Here is an 18963-nt window from a genome sequence, read left to right on the forward strand (position 1 = left end):
ATTGATAAAGACTTAATTTCCTCGTTAGCAGAGTCTGTTTAGGGAAAGGCTAATGGGCTTCGTGCACAGGGGAGGAGCTTTTTACATCATATTCCACTAACTGATTTGTTTGCTATAAAATATGTGGGGTTAAAATGTATTTAGCAAATTAATTAAGATTTCATAAAATGTAAATGTCGCAAAGTGTTCTAAAAAGCATAATGAGAATATCAAGCCACAAGTTATATGGAATGAGACAAAAAAACAAACAAAAAAACAAATCTGCGCCCAAGTTCCACTTAAGGATAATGTTTGTCATAATTTCTTGCACTCTTTTTCTGATACTTACAATTAACCCTTTATGGTACAGCATTGCAATATGGCAACAATTCATTTCTACTAATTTCCTTGTTATTCCGAAAAAAAAAACAAAAAAACATTATATTGCACTATGGTGTCACACAAGACGGAGGCAGACATGGGTTGAGTGAAACAACAAAGGTTTATTTATAATGTGCAGAGAGAGCAATGCAGATAAAGATGATCGTTGACTTGGAATGCCGAATAGAGATGACTTAGCTGACTTGGTTGAATCAATAGGTGTGTTCGACATCGGCTGCGGCTGGATGTAACCGATCGGCGAGAGTAGCCGCGTGCAGGCGGGAGGAGCTGCAAACGGAGACGTGAAGCCGGACACTTTCTGGTTCCCGTAGTGAACCCCGGTTCCCGGACACTTTCTGGTTCACCACGAGTTCTCACGTGGTGTTTGCATACTTTACCACAGCTGCAGTGAAATAAATGCAATATTTGCCAAATAATACACAGATGTTTCAGAGACATTTTCACTCAATACTTTATGTACTGCTTCATACAGCGTCTGTTTGAACAAGAATAAAGTTCAACATAAGCTACTATCAATGAAGGGGAGTCTACTTTTTTTAATCAGTTTTAATTTGATAAACATGACACAATATAACATGACAACGACATGAAAAGAGTGTTTACTGTTATAATAAACTGATTTGAGAGCTTTAGAGGAACTAAAGGTGTTCGAATAAAGACGAAACACATGTGATCGTTGTCATTCGGTGAATCCGGCCAATCGTGGAACAGCTGTGTCGTCATCAGCCTCTTGAGAAGCGCTGGCTGAGTTCTCTGGCTACTTTCGAATCGCTCTCGTGGTACTTTGATGGCATACGTCACAGTCACGTGGCGTCGGCGCTGTATCAAGTCGGACAAAATTTCTAACCGGCATGCACTGCTTCAAGTCAGCCGCCGATCGGTCTGCGCAGAGCTGCATGAAGTCGAACAAGCCTAATGTCAATTGCGGAGATCACGATGGCGATGATGATGGCGATGACGATGGCTCATGAGGTGCAGGTGCCAGTGATCAGAACTCAGGTGATAGTGACCGTGTGGGCGGAGTGCAGTGATCAGGTGCAGATTAGGGAAGTGATGGTTCAGTTGACTCCGTGACATATGGGAATTAAAAGGGCAGGACTTAAGGTAGCCAATGATGTGCTGTTTTTAAGTCACACGATATTTGATTGTCCCTCCAAAAGGACATAATTTCCATTGATTTTTTTCATTGATAGATTGATAGTTTGTTCTCTCTAGTTTTTGCATGTGTTCATGATTTCTTTGTACGACAGCCTGGCCAAAAAAATATGTTGTAAAAGTAAAACAATTGACTTTAAGCACATCTATGCAATATGCTAACAAAAATAAATTTTTCTAGGCTGGATATCACTTCTGGCCTCTACTTGAGAAATGAATAGCTAGAAACTAATCTGACTTTCCTTTCAGTGCAAAACTATGAAGTCATTGCTGAAGATTCTGTTATTTCTGGAAGTTCCAGTATACAGTTTACATGTGTTTTGGTTGACAGTCACACTGTACCTACTGAAAACCCATACAGGGCTAGTTAAAGGCTTTGACTTATCACGCACCATTATGGACACATGAGCGTCACTGAACGAATGCTGTCCTGGATGTTGTTTCATGCTGAGCATCCACACCTGATAAAACCCTTCTTTCTTGACATTGGTGCTAATCTGAACTATTTTAATCTTATTTACTGAGGCAGATCAGCCTACTTTAAAGCTAATTTGATGCTCTATGGTCATGCAGGAGGAGACTGCTGAGGAGAGACCATCTCCAGCTGCTTTTAATTTCTTACCCACAGGGGCAGAACTGGGGCACAGAAACACTTTCTGTCGTACTCTCTTAAGGCTTATTTCTAAATAATTTTACCTGAATAACAGACGGATTGTTTTACATTAACATAATGATATTATGAAAGTTGAAAGAATATCCCATCTTACTTTGACATATGATGATATTAAAGTTTTATTTTGAAGGAATTTACAAAATGCTAATTTGAAACCATTTTTAAATAGTTATTTGAACCAACCACTGCATGAGCTGAGTTGAGTTTTATCATTGTTTTAATTGTTTTTAAAACGGTCCCGTCGACCTTTCTCTGTTTCATTGACGTGGTTTCTACTTTATTTAGTTCCACACAGATTATAATGACAAATGGACTTTGAAATTCTAGAACTGAAATCACCAATGAATGTGTTGGGTAATGTGTCTGTACCAGTGCAAAAAAAAACAAACAAATGAAATAACTTTATACAATATTTATTGTTCTAAATGTAGAGTGAATTCAGATAAATTCAGGGGCATTTTTCCCCGTCATCACAATGGCAAAAAATGTCCCAATTTGTACTTTTTTATGGTTCTTGAGTGCCAAAGTAAAAACATATTAATGATTATCCTAAATGGTTATCCTAAACTGGTTATCCTAAATTAGATTTATTTGTTTTAAATTATTGTTTGAATATGCCAAATGTGATTTTTTTAAATGTCTGTGTGAGCTTGCTGCAAACTACTTTCCCTACGGGGATAAATAAACGTACTACTACTACTGGACATATACTTGCTCACATCACGGTCCCCATCCATTTCATTACAAAAACGTATTTTACACTCATTGATTATGGAGTGGTTCATTTTAATGTTTGCCATGGTAACACAATGCTATTTCTAGTTGCAATGGAGCACACTGTTTTTACTCTGTTCCCTCACCTCAATGTTCAAAAAGTTGCGATAAGATGTGACAGTGTTTGCGATCTCTCAGGGGCCTTTGAGCGGTGTACACAGCAGCACTGTTATCTCCACGGTATTTTGGTGGCAATATAACACAGAATCAATTATGAGTACACAGATATGGGAAAGGTTTAGTCTGCAAAAGATGCTACTTGACAGCTAGAATGATATGATGACAGTAAATAAGCCATGTACATTTCTTGGTCTATAAATACCAACCCCTTGAGGAAATGGCTGCGTGTTTAGATAAAGAGTGGAAAACAGTGACAAAAAAAGCATTGGAATTCCAAATCAGGCTTGAAGAAAGGAGAACTATAATGATGACAATAATACAAATGACAAGTAGAATTACAGTGATGGGAAGCATCCTTATTTTTACGTGCCAGATATGCATGAGCTGAGCTGGGGGGGGGGGGGGGACGAGTTCTGCTTAGCTAGCTGAAAACTCATATGGAATATGCAAGAAATAGATATTGTCAAAGTATCTATCATCTGTGGTTTTTTTTTTTTCTTCTCTTGTGGTGTGTTGACATAGAAATGGGTTTCCAGCTGTTAAAAATGAGCATTGACTCTTGGAAGAACATATGTCAGGTCAACGGATTCACACTTGACTGAGCAAAACTCTGAACAGTGTTAGTTCAGCCATGCTTTTGTACTATCCAATCTCATGTCACTGATGGGCACTTTTTCGCTGTGGATACAGACTGGTTACAATAAAAAATGAACACTGTTTTTTTTTTTTTTTTTTTTACTCTTCATATGTTAAATCAAGAAACAAGAGTGTCTATTTACACTAAGTAAAAAAAAAGTCTAGTATTAGTAATATTAGTAACTGAGACAGTAGTGTGCAGAGTAAAGATTTAGCTTTGGTTTAGCTAGACCGACCTAAGTTTGAACCTGCCTTTTCCCGATCCTATGCATTCTTCTCCAAATTACCCATTGCATATCAGCTCAGAGAGGAGTTTATTTTAAAGGGGTTATGAACCTTGAGATTCACTTACAGTATAATGTTTTTTTTTTTTTTTTTTAACACACACACAAATATATATGTATATGTATGTATATATATATATTAGTGGTGGGCCGTTATCGGCGTTAACGTGCTGCGTTAACGCGAGACTCTTATCGCGCGATAAAAAAAATATCGCCGTTACTCTATTCTCCAAGTTGGGTTGGGAGATGGCTCTATACTACACAAGCTATGATGACGCAATCTACCCGCGGCCGCGAGGTAAACCCGGCTGCAACGCATATTCGTCGTCATCTTAAGTAAACACGGCTGAAAGTGAAAGCTGGTGAAAAAGATCGGTGCAACATCCATTATTTGGACTTGGTTCGGGTTTAAGCCGTCAGACGAGCAGCAGCAAACTATATACAGAGTGTGTGGGGTAACAGTTCGGTAAGTTAACACACGACTAATCCGTTCGACCACCTCAAATTCAAAACGAAACATGATATCACTGAATACCAGCGCGCGCGTATTATTCACATTCCAATATATCTTAGTGGTGTAGGCAGCACATAATCTCGATTTTAAGAATCGTTGTTGTGTTTCTTTTTAACTGAAAAGACATCAGTTAGACAATATTCTAATTTTAAATTTGGGGTTTCATAAGCTCCAAGCCATAATAAACATTAGACCTACTTAAGTCTCTGCAGCTAGTGTACTTAAATTTTATTTATCTGCAAAATTATGTTGTATACTTACAGTTTTGCACAATATATGTTCTCAAAACTACATACACCCTTTAAAAAAAATACATTTAGCAGTTGTTTAGCATGGGTCTGTGTAATCTGTTCTGAAATGGTTTTATTATAATATACTGTATATCGTTATCGCAAGAGGCTGCAATGTATATCACAATATAGATTTTAGGCCATATCGCCCATCCCTAATTGATAGCCTATAGTAGTTGATAATAACATAGGCCTACCTAATGTTGCCTATGGACGGTAACAGTACAGTAGTAACCTTTTACAGTCTATGAGTAGAACAGCTTTCTCAAGTAGTTTGTGATGCATTTTGGAAACAGGAGATGAGCCCCTGGTCTAATGCGCCACCTGGCTTGAGAAACCCGTTCTCAAAGACTTACTTTTATAGTCATTATTTGGGTAGCACACATATTCTGAATGCCTTCGGCAGAATTCAAATGAGCCATTTTAATCTAGATTAATCTAGATTAATTTAAAAATTAATCTAGATTAAAAAAATTAATCTATGCCCACCTCTAATATATATATATATATATATATATATATATATATATATATATATATATATGTGTATATATATATATATATATATATATATATATATACATATATATATATATATGGACAAACAATGTTTTGTTTTTTTCATTACCTTCCTTCTGACCCTCTTTCTGAAACAATCAGTTTTTAAGACCCGGCTCCTTTAAGGCTTGTCGATAAACGGCCACTGTTATGATTGGCTAATGTCATTGCATAGGAAACAGTATCAACATCCACTCGCTATTGCACACGAGTAAGTGTTTTAAAAACATTACCCATATAAAACCATCATTTACAGACAAAAGCATTATGAAATCATTTACTTGCGGTTTATGATGCAGTTTCTGTCAGATCCATTGCAGTCGGCTGCTTCATCTTTCACCAAAAGATTATTTGCAAACTCTTCATTACACTGTGCCTCTTTTACAAAACAATCTGCCATCAAATTCTCTGAACAAACATACAAACAATCCTCTGACGCGATCCAGGACGCCATGAAATCCTGCAATATCAAAATGAGCCATTTTTGGAGCTTGATTAAATAAATGCTTTGTTGATGACGAGGAGGATGTTTTAAGCTATGAAACTTACATGTTGTTTTAATAGTACAAAGACCTCTTATACTGTATGCAAAAGATCAAGGCACAAGGCTTTACGTCTTTAAATACACAATCATAAAGATATTTCAACCATTTGAAGCATTTCAATAAAATTTTGGGATGGATGGATGGAATCTCCTTTGTAATCCCCTGGGTTGGTGTTCCGCCTCCAGCTGGATATGTGACCGACTGGAAGTATGACAGTGAAGGACAAACGTATTGTTTAAAAATAGGAAGATATTTTTTTTATGAAATCTGTTTTATTTCTGTCCCTCCATTGACAGTCCACACAACTACCAATTTGACGCTTCAAACAGTTCACAAAATAAGACTAATCCATATGAATCGCATAATTTAGTCCAAACTGTTGCAAGACACTGGATCACTTTATATGATGAACAGATTGAATTTTGTTCTTGCAGAACCTCAAACGTGCTGCATAACACGAGAAAGAAACCTCATAGACCTTATTCAGAGCAGCGCCATGACAGGTATGAAAGTGAGGCTGTGAGGGATAGACTTGCCGTGTTTCCAATGGCATCCGCTGTAAAAATCTGTAAAAAGCTCCTAGATTACTTACAATTTTCCACAGCTTATATTGTCGGGAGTTTTTTGTCAACTGAAATTTCTTGGAAAGATATTTTTCCAGTGTTTCATGAGCAGAACAATCCAAAAACACAATTAAATAACAGCACAGCCCATTGAAGAGATGCCTGTCTGTCCCTCACAGCCTCGCTTTCATTCCCCTTAAAAATCAAAGATGGTGCTGCTGTGAATAAGGTATATTGGTTCTTGCTGAAGCTTCTGTTTACCACAACTGATGTGTGAGTTGATCAATGTTTATATGTGAATAAAAGCCTAAATGAAATCATTAAAAGTGATTTTGGCTCTTCAGAAAATTTGGATTAGTTTTACGATTTGTTTATGAACTGTTGGAAGTGTCAAAGTGGTAGTTGCGTAGCTGTCAGTGGAGGGACAAAAATCTCTCAGATTTCATCAAAAATATCTTCATTTGTTTTCCGAAGATGAACGAAAGTCTTACGGGTTTGGAACAACATGAGGGAGAGTAATTGATGGCAGAATTATAATTTTTGGGTGAACTAACCCTTTAGGAGATTTAAAAAAAAAAATGTTTTATGTCAGTTTTAACTGTCTTCTTTAAAAATGTCTATAGGTGGCAAATTAGCTAAAGTGATGAGGAAGTTATGTTCTGGCAAATGGTCAAAGCAGTTAAAAAAAGTCAGACTCTAATCTGTGTCGATCTCATCGCTTTCTTCAGGTATGTTAAATGTTTTTTCTTGACTAATATCCATCAATGTTGACACTTTTTTTAGTGTCATTTATTGAGAGATTAATAAATGTTCAGTGATTGTCGAGTTTTCAAATGATTATTCGCAATTCAATCGATGCAATTTCCAAGAGTAAAACAAAGTTCAAAATTCATAATGCTCTAAAGAAAATCTGATTTCTTGGTGTAGAAGTTTACTATGTCCAAAATAAAATGGGTTGAAATGTTGAGTGAACACATATCGCATTGGTAAGACACAGGACACATGTTTAATTGTATGCAGATGTTTTTTGAATGTAGCTTAAAGTGTAATATCGAGGAGATATTGTTGGAATGTATAACATTTGCAGACTTTTCCAGACAGTGTAACCTGTAAAGGGATATAGCTGTCACCGTCCCGCTAGCGGTGACAGCTACGTATATCCGGTCCTATATCCGGTCCTCTAAAATATAATATAATCTTTTTTATCGCTTTTTTTTTCTTAAATTACATATTTTACATAAATTACTTTGGGGCATCATTATGTTTCATAATTTATGATCAAAATCTTTTCTAATCTTGACAAAACACATATTGCCAAAAAGGTCTGAGTCTCAAGGTTCCATATTTTGTGGCAGAAGTGTTATTTGGACAGAAATTTATTAATGTATTATGGCAGAATGCATACAATTAAATTCAATGGAATTCAATGTCACCCGGTGGCTATTTCTGGTATTACGCCTAAACAAAATCTCATGGGAACTTCAATTTTTGTGATATCAACTTCACATTTAGAACACAACTTCGTTAGATATATGGCTTTGATTTTATAGTAATTTTATAGTAAAAACATTTTGTAAAATATATATTTTATATAAAAGAAAAAATATTAAGTCAATTATATTTGATTTAATGTAAATTTAAACTTCCATAACTTTTTCATACTTACATTTTTTTGAAGTGCTTTCACATCAGCAATAATCTGCTATTTTTTCCATTTAAAACAAGACCAAACTTACAACCATTTAAGCTTGAATAGTGCGTTTTAATGTCCATTCTCAAAAAGGGGGGTGACAGTTAAGGGGTTAATGGTTATTATTTAAAATGTGTTACTTACCTGTTACCTGCAAAAAAGAAAAAAGTGGAAAAAAGGTAAAAACCAATTAAAGAAAGTGGCAGAACGCTGCAGATTTTAATCTGTGTTGATCTCATTTTCTACAAGTTACAACCTCTCATCCTCCCATGTTTGAGACTGGTAACAGATACATCATAAACTACTGAGTTAAAAGTTAAAAAACAGAACAAAAACACAGGTCTCCAAGTCTGAGACCAAGAGTGGAAAAGTTTGTTTGCATTTATACAATGCAAAGTCAGAATATATATTTGTTATGGGCTTTTCAAAATTATTTTAATAGGAAACTAGAGATAGACAGGGGAGAGGAGAACAGGAATGGAAAAGATCATGAGCCGGGACTCAAACTTGGGCCATTCAAGGTACGGATGTTTTTTGTTATCTAAATTTAATGTGTTGATCATTACTATTGTTGAGTTTATATGCTGGTTGTTTACAGCTGTCTGTGTCTAGTTACAGACCTCAACCACTCAACTCTATATATTTTTTATTGTCTTCTGTTCCTCACACCAAGTTTTCCAAAATAAACTGCAAAGTACACAAAGCTTTATACTGCAAGACAAATGTCTGGCTATGCGAGACTAGGTCATATTAGACAACAATGTGAAATGTGCAGTCTGAATAAGGTGACACCAATCAGTCATAATATAAAACAATACTGTGTGACACGGTGATGTTCTTCTGTGCAAATCCATTGCAAAGAATTTTTTTTTTTTTTAGTTCAGATATTCTGTGCAGATGGCCTCCAATGGAAATTTGAGTATTGCAATGTAGTATGATGTGCTGTTTGTGTGTGTGTGTGTGTGTAGTGCACAGTGTCTGTGTGTGGACATCTCTCGTGTCCTTTCAGCAGAACAGTTGAGACCCTCCGCTCAGGTGATTGCTCATACAGAAACATGTTTCCCTCAGCATGTTTTGCCCTTTGGCTTGCATTCAAGATTAATAGATAATTCCCCGTTGTTGCTGTCTCCAAAACCCCCGGCTCCCCTCCAAATAAGGTGGCTAACACTAACAGTGACAAATGGAAAAGGACACATATTAGCTTTCTCTATAGGCCAACGCATCACCTTCCCTGTAATGGCTTCACCTCCTGGTGATCATAGTCCTCTATTAGGATGAGAATAAAATCGATAGTTTGTTTAAATGCAGTAATGGTTTTCATCCTGCAAGTTGACGCTAACCTGTTGCTTCCGTTTGTCCTATGCAAATACTGGTTGATCCTGGCAGTCATAATGAGTATGATGCCTGCAGGAAATATTTGACGGGATATATTTGGATTCATAGATTGTAACATTTTCTTTCCACCCTGCGGGTGTTTGAGATAACTAGGCCAGTAGCTACAGCATCTCGACATCCAAAAGAAAAAGGAAAGTGTTTCACGCATGAATCTCCCGTTCATTGAATTAAAAACCTTACAGATCTAAAACAATATCCACAATAGCTAGGGATGCTTTGATCGATTGCTCACAGATTAAGTATTGGCTGATAATCGCATTCTATGACTTGATCGGGAGTCACTACATTCGACTGATCCAAAAAGCTGCCGCCAACGCGAATGCAAACAGTGTACAGATGAGGCTTTGAGCCACGTTCTGCTTGGTAATTTCGCGAAACATTAGTTAACCATAGTAAATCACACATCTTTATTTAGAACAGTTTGTCTCAATTCAAACGAGCCACACACAACATAACATGATTTATAGATCTTGAGGAACATGAGTGACATGACATTCTGCGTGTCTAAAGCAAATACATGTCATCTTATTCTACTAAGACTCTAATGAGAGTAGTGTTGAGTACAGTATGTAAACTAAAGGCTTTTGTTACTATTTTTTAAGTAATATGCGTATGGAATTGTATCCCCCTCAAAAAGTCTGTCATCAGTTGTTTCAAAAGACAACTCCTTTTTTTTTTTTTTTTTGTGTGTGTGTGTGTGTGTGTGTGTGCATCATTTTCCTTTTTTCCAATTTACCAAGCAAGTTCCAGATCTGACATAAGAATTTCCTGCAAAATGATTTTCTGGAACAAAGGAACACCAACAACAGAAATGTGATGCAATATAATTATTTTTAAACAATTTGAGACTGCATTTCCAAAAATCTCAGATGGTAGTTCTGAAGCTCATATTACCATTTCATTTCTAGTTGTCCTTATATTTTTGTGTGGATCAGAACAGTTTGCATCCAATTTTAGCATTCATGGGCTTACAAAATAGGCCACAGGGTTTGTAAGAATCTGTAATGCTGATGTGGCTTTACGGGCAGCGGTCACTAACTGCAGCTCTGTGATTCATTAAAGCAGTGAAGTTCATTATGGTGATGTAGGGGGAGTTACAGGAAACTTATTGATCATTATCCCTTAAATAACCTTAAAGTTGCTGTCTCTCTCTGTGTGTGTGTGTGTGTGTGTGTGTGTGTGTGTGTGTTTAGGCACTGGATAAAAAAAAAAAGCAAATAGATGTTTAACAAGTAAATACCCCATTAATGCACATTAGATCTCAGACACTACTATTTTAATATAATATAATATAATATTACATGAGTTGATATATCAGCATACTGTAGCTGTTATTCGGTCATAGGCAAGTGTGATAAGTGTGATATTGCGTTTATACAACAGTTCAACATGTAATATAATATAATAAAGTGTAAGGGCTATCTTAGTTCTTGCTTGGTTTTGTCACATATAATCTGGATATCAAGAACACATCCCGGTTCTTTCATGCGTCCTCTGTACTTGCGTTCTTGAGGATTGGAATTGAACTTCGACGGTTGAGGATGATGTAGTCCGAGAACACAAGGACGCAAGATCGCTGAAGAACACATATTGAGAAACAGCCAGTGTTTTACAGCTGGAACGCTTGGATTGGTTTGTTCACACAGATTGACTGGTCTTGATTTACAATGTGCCGTACAATAGGAGCACTCCTCTGAAACAGCGCTGGAACATCATTACTCATCCACCAGGATCTTATGACTTCTTGTTTATTTTTATTTTGGCGTTTAGACGAGTTTTTCTTATGTTCAGTAAAATCACTATCGGAGTTTTTTTTTTTTGGACCCATGGTTAATTATGTTTTGAAATAAACAGCCTATCTAATCAATTGCATGACTTGAAGACATTAATAAACTTAGAATACGTAACTATGGCGCGCTCGTTACATTTGTCCTTGTGTGTCTACTGCATGTGTTTTGCATATGAGCCGCACACACCTCAAAACTACACACTCTAATGATGAGCTTGCTGACTCGACTATCAGTGCCGATCCTACACTTCTGGGGACCCCAAGCAAGACTTTGTGAAGGGGACCCTGTCAGTGCATTCTTAAAAAAAAAAAAACATTTTCATAAACTTAAGTAATAATTACAATTGTTTTCATAATACATGGTACATACAAGGTTTTCTATAGTAGTGACTTCAGGTTGAATGGGACACTTTTTCCCAGTCATCTCAATAGCAAAAAGTGTCCCAATCAACCTGAATTTAACCCTAATGGAATTAAAACATCAAGGAAACAAACTGCAAGTTATGAAAAACGTATATAAATATGTAAAGGGAAACCGGTTAAAGCCAGTTAAATTGGCAGTAAGTAAAAAAATAAAATAAATCATTGACAGCTAAATAAATGTTTTTTTTTAATAGTAATGCTCTAGCACAATCTAGCAGTCGCACTGTGCTTTCACACATTTGTGGGTTTACTGACAGTGACCCAAGAATCCATATGTCAGATCACTGGATTTTCCCAGTCAATCCCAAGACTGATTGAGCAGACCAGCACCTGTTTTGAGGTGAAGGTGTTGTCTTCTAACTCAAGGTTAGTTATTTCACAGAAGACTGTCAGCTATAAAACACCTACAGGAAAGAGTGGGAGTAAAAGAAATAGAGGCAGAAAAAACAAAACATTAAAGCTGTTACAACCATGAATACAAGATATCCTCTTAGCATGCTAATAGCGTGTCTCCCTCTAGTTGGCATGGGGGCGTTGTGGGCATGTCAGTGTGATAACCAAATAGCAGCATGTTCACACAACTCTCTACAACTCAAGTAAGTGTTGCTCCTGCTTTTAACCTCACCATGATGAAAATAAATGCAGAGGAAAGGCACTTGAGTTAAATGTGTAATTTATTACAATAAATGTATTATTATGATGGTAAGTCTAAGTTTTACTTGAATGTGATGAGTGTAATTGTGTTGCATTTGAAATGATTTGTTTTCCTTTCTCTCATTATGAGGAGATAGCTGTAAGAAAGCTATTTTTGGGGTGATTACTCTAAAAAGTCTCTCGACACTGTGGTTTTGCCCTTGTGAATCAAAGCTACACTTTAGGATTCTTCTAAAAAGAGTACTTATTATGGAAATAATATACTTGAAAATAATAACCTTAATAAGTGCAAACTGAATGTAATGTTTTCAGAATTGATTGGAAGTTAAATGAAAATGTATTATAGTTTAAATTTGTATTAAATGCAGTTAGCTGGACATTTTGACCCACTTACGTACATCTTTATATGTAATTTTGTAATTGCTTCTATTGTCTTTGAAATGTGGTTACATTTTACTGTCAAATGTACTGAGAAGCATTTATGGCAAACTAAAATATGATTGAATGTAATTTCTGTTGAAACTTCAAGGTTATGTATTTAAATATTTGCACATTTGTAATGATGAAGTTGCAATTTAGTACATTTAAAATATATTAACTCACTAGTGACTAGAGTTAAACGTATAATTAAGTACTTGCACATGCTTAAGTGTGCATAAAATAAGTCTACTTAAAGCATGAAACATGATTTAAAAGTTATTTTATTTTACAAAGAGATTTTTTTAATTCCACTTTATATTTAAGTGCCATTTTATTATTAATAATATTTGTAAAGTGTTTTATGTACATTTAATATTTGAAGTACACAACAAATGCACATTTAATTCTATTAACTCTTTCCCTGACAGCATTTATTTTTATGTTGCCAGCCAGCACCTGGATTTTTGATCATTTTCACAAAATGTTCATGGCCCCCAGAATATTTTGTTGTATGAATATCTGAACATGCAATATATCAAAAGAAAGAACAGAGCCTCTGCTTTTAAATAAACAAAACCCATTTTAATTTAGCTTCATTCATTATTTTTTTATCAACACTTGAATTTGGGTAAGTTTCATAAAAAAAAGCAACATTAAGAGCAAAAAGCTGAGAAAATCTTGTTTTTGTCAGATGAAGTAGATATTTTACATATGCATCTGCTTCTATATCGTTTGTTTCTGCTTCTTCTTCTCCTGTGTTTTGATCAGGAGATTCAGTATTATTTCAGAAGATGTGTAATATCGCCCTCTACCGTATAACAGTGAAAACACGGAAAGACAAAACATTTGCTCAACCAGTATCATACATGTGGGATGGGACACTGTTTGGCTGAGCAGTGGCAAACCGGGAAATCAGTTCGAATACAATTATTATTCTTGCAACAAGCTATTTTTCAGCAATTGTCTGTGTGGACTTGGAAGAATAGTCAAGTCTGTTTATATCAAACTGTTGTATTCCAGAAGAGCATGGGAAATAATTTTTTCCATGCGCTTCTTTGAAAGACTATTAACTGAAACCAGCATTATTTGTTTTGGGGCTCTATAGAAATCATGGGCCCTATCTTGCACCCAGCGCAATTGACTTTGTACACCGACGCATGTATCATTCCTATTTTGCACCCGCGCAAAGCGCGCTTTTCCCTCCACAGAAGCACGTCGCTAAACTAGGGAATGAACTTGTGCTCCCTGGGCGGTTCAGCGCAAAGAGGAGGCGTGTTCCGGCGCAAACGTTCCTTCATGCTATTTTGATGGTTTAGAAAACAATTGCGCCACTAACCAGGAAAAAATTGTTTAAAGTCAGTGGCGCGTTGCGCATGTTATTCATATTCTATTTTAAGGGCGCATGCTTGGCCATAATCAATGTAGCGTGTGCACAACGTGCATACACTTTGATTCTCTCATCTACACAGAAGCAGCAGTTTTCATTTTTGCAAATCATACATTATTACGATAGATAGATAGATAGATAGATAGATAGATAGATAGATAGATAGATAGATAGATAGATAGATAGATAGATAGACAATTTATTATAAAAGCATACATCTAGCTTACACATTTACCCAAATTATCTGACGCCTGTTTAACCAAAGTTAATTTGGGTGGGTTTCTCCATTTCAATGTAACTTCTCTCTTTTACGGCCGTGACGAGAGCGTTGCTCTCCTCGGCTGTGAACCGCTCCTGGCGCGTGCCTGGCAAATCCGCCGTTACAATAGCAATCCGCTATGGAAAAAGCGCGTCTGCTCTTAAAGGGAATGTGAGATGACGCTCTGATTGGTTTATTTCACGTTACGCCCAAACCACACCTATGAATAATGAAGCTACTTCAGACCAACCCATTTTAGATTTGAGCTAAAGTAGCTTCTGAGTAGCTCAAGAGTCATTTATCCCGCCTGGAAAATAGCAACAGCGCCGAGACCCGCCCACAAAGTTACTTGCGCTTTGCGCTTGACACTTGCGTTTCAGATCGTTAAAATAGGGCCCCATATGTTTCGCAGAAGTAACACATTCTCCAGATACATTGTAAGCAACAGAGAGTTTGAATATCTCCACTGCCCTCTCTCGAACATTTGCCCTGTGCCCTCGCAGATCTGGACGAGACTACTGATATCTGTGAATTCTGGGTCTATAGCTCGACTCTGCCTCCTTTGTTCGGAGTTCAAGCAACAACACTTCGCTATCACAGATCTACAGGTATACGTAGCGCTGCTAGGTGGATGCAGATAAGCAGATTCATTGACACCTGTGACCCGGCTCTCTTCATTCTCACAGCCCATTACTGAGTCTTATTGATCTGAGGGAGTCTGGCATGTTCCTGCTCCTTATTTCAACCCAGAAGAAACTCCAAACAAAAATAAGCACATAAACAGAAGCTACTTTAGCTGTTTGTCTCTGTCACCGGCCCTATAATTTATAGGGATTTTGGATCCATAATTAAACTTCCCCCACTGCTGAATCTGTGTTAAATCAACTTTTAATCACACTGTGTGGTGCTACATCAAGTAGATGGTTACAGCAAGTGTGGCGGTGTAAATTTCGTCTGTGGTTCATCGAGGACTTCAAAAAGAAACTACATTAGCTTTTTTTGTTCTTGTTTTGTTCAGTTATAGTGCATCACAGTGCATATCCATTACATGTTCCTTTATATCTTTTAATATTGTATAAAATATTTAATCAAATGATTTTAAAGGATGGAAATGATTGGCAGCAGGGTTATTACGGTTAACTAAAATACAAATATTAGTTGGAAAACCTAAACTTAACGAACATTAGAAATGTTGCCTTGGCAATAAACTGAAATAAGTTATTACATTGTCCAAAAGGCACTGCAGAACAAGAATGACTAAAATTTTGCCAATAATGGCAAAATGATTAGTGTATCCATGAGTGTAGCAGCTACACCGAGATATACGTGTGTTGTGACACACATAGTGGGACTCATTTCTCATGGAACGAGTCCCATCAAGCTTTATCATACTCACCCCGGCTTCTGTTTTCCAGACCGCTCATGTTGTTGACAGCAGAGACTCTCTATGTTCAGACAGGTCATTGTCGAGCCATTACTCCAGTCACAGTGATAGGAAGATGCTTTATCAGATGTTATAGTCAGAGGCACAGGTGATTAATGGATCAGTGCTGATAGACACACCGAGAGGAATTTACCCATCTATCTGCTTACAAAAACGACCATGGAGGAAAGATAAAACGGGCTATTATGGTTACATTTAAAGGGTTAGTTACCCCATAATTTACTCACTCTCAATCCATCCTAGGTGTATATGACTTTCTTCTTTCAGCCAAACACAATCAGAGTTATATTGAAACATATCCTGTTTTTTTCCAGCTTTATAATGGGAGTGAATGGTACCTGAGATTTTGAAGCCCAAAAAAGTGCATCCATCCATCATAAAAGTAATCTATGCGGCACCATGGGGTTAATAACGGCCTTCTGAAGCGAAGCCATGTGTTTTTGTAAGAGAAATATCCATATTTATAACTTTATAAACTATAATCACTAGCTTCTGATAACAGCTGTACTTGAGTCGAGTTCCACCGGAAGAGTGACCTCTGACCCGACGCATGGCAAGTGACCCCTGACCTGACGCATGAAGAGTGACCTCTAACCCCACGCATGACGAGTGACCTCTGACCCGACGCATGGCAAGTGACCTCTGACCCGACGCATGAAGAGTGACCCCTGACCTGACGCATGAAGAGTGACCTCTGACCCCAGGCATGACAAGTGACAAGTGACCACTGACCCGACGCATGACATGTGACCTATGACCCAACTCATGACAAGTGACTTCTGACCCGACGCATGATGAGTGACCTCGGACCCCACACATGAAGAGTGATCTCTGACCTCATGCATGAAGAGTGACCTCTGACCCCACACATGAAGAGTTACTTCTGACCCGACGCATGATGAGTGACCTCGGACCCCACACATGAAGAGTGATCTCTGACCCCATGCATGAAGAGTGACCTCTGACCCGACGCATGATGAGTTACTTCTGACCCGACGCATGATGAGTGACCTCGGACCCCACACATGAAGAGTGATCTCTGAGCCCACGCATGATGAGTGACCTCTGACCCCACACATGAAGAGTGATCTCTGACCCCATGCGTAAAGAGTGACCTCTGGCCCGACGCATGACAAGTGACCTCTGACTCAACGTATGATGATTGACCTCTGACCCCACGCATAAAGAGTGACCTCTGACCCCATGCATGATGAATGAAGTAAACAATCATGATGGCATCGCTTCAGAACCAACCTTTATTAACACCATGAAGGCGTATGAATTACTTTTATGATGGATGAATGCACTTTTTTGGGCTTCAAAATCTCAGGTACCATTCACTCCCATCATAAAGCTGGGAAGAGCCAGGATATTTTTTAATATGACTCTCATTGTGTTTGGCTGAAAGAAGAAAGCCATATACACCTAGGATGGCTGGAGGGTGAGTAAATTATGGGATAATTTTAATTATTGGGTGAACAGACCCTTTAAAGGAATAGTTAAACCCAAAATTAAAATTTCATATTGTTTCAATCCTGCATTTTCTTTGTTTAGAGAAATACAAAATTATGTTTTTGTGCTCAGTTCAAAGAAAGGCAACTCAGGCCTATCGCATTTCTGCAAAATTATATTATTATGTTGCTTCTTGCATTTTTGCAACACTTTCAAAATAAAGACAGTGGTGCAAAAATCACGATCATGTTAATCCAATGCATATAAACGTGAATGTTACAGTGTTTTATTACGTTGGATACGCATCACGGCAGTTTGAAAATGAAATTTCCTGTAGGTGATGCTAAAAGGTTAATGCTCTACTGCATTTGAACAACTACCTACACTAAACCCTATTCTAAACCTAACCGACAGTGTTAAAGCAAACATGAGATAAAAACACATTCCATGCCATTTTTGTTGCTTCACTTTTATCACGCCACATTGCAAATGCAAAGCTTTACTAGATGAGCAAGTTTACTACATCAGAAAAGCCACACATATGGAGCTGGTTATGGGATGCAAATGTGAAAATGTATTAAGTTTACAAATCACACTATGGTGTTTGAGGTCATACAATAGTATTATGTAAGGAATTGTGCAAAAGTAAGTCTATTTTTAATCGATAATCTCAATTTGTGTGAAAAGGAATAAAAGTTGTTGGTGGTTTACTGAAACTAGTGTTCATATCAACTGGAAAGTGAGTTTTATGTATAGGTACATTTTTGAAGTTTTGCACACACACACACTCACACACACAAAAAAAAAAAAAAAAAAAAAAAAAAAAAAAATTCAGATGAGCTTATTTTGCAACCAGGCCTTTAGATGTTTGATGTCACTGAAAAAGACATCCTGCCAAACATCTCTTTAGGTTCATGGAACAAAGAAATTATGATAAAATATTAGGATGAACTATTCATTTAATCCCACACAGAGATTCATAGATAATGGCCCTATAAAAGCAGGAAATAACATACACATTACTTTCCAAATGCAGTCAATTGAATTATATATATATATATATATATATATATATATATATATATATATATATATATATATATATATTTTTATTTTTTTTTATTATTTTTTTATTATTATTATTATTTATTTATTTGACATTTGCCAAAATAGATCACGTAAGGGATAATGTACATCCAGCCAGTTGTTATCTCAAAATAAACCCGGCAGGGTGATCAGGATCAGGCCTTCATCAGCCTGGAGGGGTTTATTCTGAGAGAACAACCGGCTGGATGTACATTATCCTGCTTAGTACACAGCTCCTTGCCATATAAGCAAATAATTAGACACGAAATATTGATCTGAGTCGAAATATTTTATTAGGTCTTTAAACACAAAGCTTCCACGGAGAGAGCAGTTTCAGCGGCAAGTTCAGGCTAGACGGACATTTAAGAGATACGGTATACAGTCATAACACTTATTACACAGCATTTCACCACATAAATAATTATGGGGATAAGATATATTGATTTCAGATTAAACTCTTTTAAAATTGTA

Source organism: Leuciscus leuciscus, assembly GCF_965113295.1.
Source record: "Leuciscus leuciscus genome assembly, chromosome: 20".
Lineage (NCBI taxonomy): Eukaryota > Metazoa > Chordata > Actinopteri > Cypriniformes > Leuciscidae > Leuciscus > Leuciscus leuciscus.